Source organism: Gymnodraco acuticeps, unplaced genomic scaffold (assembly GCF_902827175.1).
Source record: "Gymnodraco acuticeps unplaced genomic scaffold, fGymAcu1.1, whole genome shotgun sequence".
Classification (NCBI taxonomy): domain Eukaryota; kingdom Metazoa; phylum Chordata; class Actinopteri; order Perciformes; family Bathydraconidae; genus Gymnodraco; species Gymnodraco acuticeps.
The window spans coordinates 161916-165074 of NW_022990270.1; positions in this window are offsets into that span (position 1 = coordinate 161916).

Consider the following 3159-nt stretch of genomic DNA (forward strand, 5'->3'; position numbering starts at 1 on the left):
GCCCCCTGCCGGCGAGGAGGGGAAAACCACCCACCGTCGGCAGGGGGCGCTGTAAACTCAGTATTAAACTTCAAGGACAAAGCCATGCAACACTTTTCCCTCCAGATTGAACTGTCACTCAGTCTGCATTATGAATCATGTAGCCTACTGCAAAGATTGGACACTGAATTGAACATATTTGTAAAGACGTCCTGCTGGTATTTCAATTATAGGGTTGTTGAAGAAGTATTCAGACAATGCAAACATAATCTGCTACAAGTACAAATCCTGCATTCAAGATTTGATTTAAGTAAAAGTTCAACATTATTAGCATCAGAATATACTTAAAGTACCAAAAGTTAAAGTACTCATTCTGCAGATGAGCTAATTTCAGGGTAATGTATGTTTTATGTTTTGATTATAATTATTGATGTATTAGTGTCTTAAACGCTGGTTTTAAGTCTTCTTTAGTATGACATGTTGTTCATTTTGTGAATTATGGTCCAATTTAGAGTTTAGTAGACTTCAATTTTAGTTTTCAGTTCATGAAAGTCAAGTAAGTCAGTATTCAGTTGCACATTGCGCCACCCTTTCTTATCTCTCGTGAAAAAGATGGCAAAAGCCACTCGCCAAACTCGATGCTACACAGCGCTAGGCGGTACAATGAAGGCCTGGTGGCTCCATCCACCTCCTTTAGTCAATGGTTGGACTGGAATCAAATATGGGATTGAGACTTGTATAAATAAACCAGAATAAAAGAGGAGACAGATGACACTTGCTTATGGTTGGGCTCCATAGGACACCATACAGTCTGCAGAGCTGTTATGCTCTGTTAAATCGGCACATATTGTACCGTCTGATGAATGACAGATGTTTTATTCATGGAGATAGTGTGCATTCTTCGAAGCACATTCCAGGTTTTATGAAGAAGGTACAGGATGGGGGCTGAACGTTTGAAAAGAATGAAGATTGACTGAAACCACAATTTCAGTCATTCCTGCCTTCAGATGAAGAGGTGATTCTGACACCCTGTTGATGTTTGAGACTCCTATCCAAGCAAACCCATCCCCAACAAATGACCTCCTGTTATGTGTTACGAAACACTAGCTCCATCGTACAATCTCTGCATACCTGTTTGACGACTAGCTTATGGAGAAAGCTTTAATTACGAGGAATAAAGAGTCTTGACCCTACACATCTTTATGCAAACAAATACAACAAACAAAGAAAGGCCTTCAAAATTAGAAATATATTGACTGATTTATTATGTTTAATGGATTCTTTAACACATCCAACAAATATGGAACATCTTTCACTCGTTATTCTCCTTTTTGCTCAACTTTTGGTCTCTACCAACTCCAGAAAAACTACAGTTGTTTGGTAACTGTGTCTGTCTGACGTTTGATGCTGGCTTATCAGAAAAGGATTCTGATCTTGCAATACTTTTGGAGAAGGATCATTTTCTACATCTGAGACTGTGGGCCTCTCCTCAGACAAAGCTTGGAAAAGCCAACTACTTAATAGTTACCTTTTGTAGTAATTCCTCCATCATAATTACATCATATACATGAAAAAGGTCTGTCATATAAGGCACTTATGAGTTTGTGACTCTGGGAAAGTGGTAAAAACAACAATAAAGTTCCCCAAAACTACTGTGTCTCTTAACTCCCCTTTTTAACTGAATCCCACATCTTCATCTCCATGTGAACTTCTACAATTAAAGTACCAACTAATGTAATATTTATTTTTACTTCCATCCCCTGAAGCTGTTTTGAACCAACCGGCCCGCTGTCCACTTTGAAAAACGCTGTAGTCTTTTGTAGCACAATTAGTAACATAATTGGAGTAGGTGAAGTGGTGTATTTATTATTACCACTTGATGGCGCCAAAGTAAAACCTTTTTAAATCCTACACATTACTTTAAACTGAGTGACTTCAGTTTCCAAGGAGGAACAAATCCCCTCAAGTCAAGCATACTTTTACACACTAATCATCTTGAAAACCTTGTCTAGAAAGAGTGACTTGGGAGGAAAATAACAGGTGAACAAGCCTCATTACAGGCAAGTTATGATAGTGATCATTGCAGCGGTCAAAAGCTCAGTTAAATGTCCTGATGGGCTGCCTAGTACCGATAAAGGAGGGATATGTTGGTGGGATATACATGAGCCCTGTTCAGGCCCACTGCAGCCCCAGAGAGGCTGTGGCATCCATCTGCTTCAACCCAGCTGTGAAACAGCACACGCGTTGGAAGTCCACGGATTAAAAGGAGATCAGTTACACCAAACAGGGCTAAATGGCAGATGTTGTGAATTTCATTATCCTCTGTCACAACAGAGGCTAAAGGGACCCAGAGACTGATTCCACATGAAAGCTGCATCCCAGCAGAACCATGGGAAACTGCTTCCCACTCTGCGGAGGGCATGGAGCTCGGATGTTTGGTCTCACCACACACACACAACAAAAATACAAACAGGCATACAAGGTCAGGCTTTGAAAGGTTTATCTGTCTTGCACATGGTTCGACTGAACCGAAATTGGAGATTACACATGTGACCCTGAGCCACAGCACTACAGATATTTGACATCTTCTAAAGGGGAAAAAACGAACTTTTTACAAGTTGTTCTCATACATTTTGGTATCTGGAGATCCTTCCAACCCACCAAACCATTTAGGGTTTTGTGGGTCAGAAAACATGAATTTCAACAAACCATTCAGATTTGGCTCCACTTCCTATGTCACATGGCACTGGCTGAATCATATACCGCCCCTCATCTGAGTCAGCGGTTCCCAACCTGGGGTACGGGTATCCCTAGAGGTACTTGAGGATATTGCAGGGGGTACGTAGAAGGATTAGGGATTGCAATATATTTCCACACAAAAAAACATTTCAAATGTCATTATCCTGGTGCTCTCCCCCAGAACTATCACATCTTATGAAAGAAAAGCCCGCTCAAGTCTTTCATTAAAAGCTCTAGTTTTAACAAAAGATGTTGAAACCCCTAAAAGTGAGTCTTACAATTATTTATTTTCGCTGACAATAAGTGTAAATGTCAAGTTTAAATACATGTGTATTAAGGGTGAGTTATACAAGTGGTTTTCAAGGAGCAGTTGGGTTAAATACGGTTACAAAGGGTTTAACACAGGAAAAGTGGATGAATCCAATGTAGGTGAATCATCAC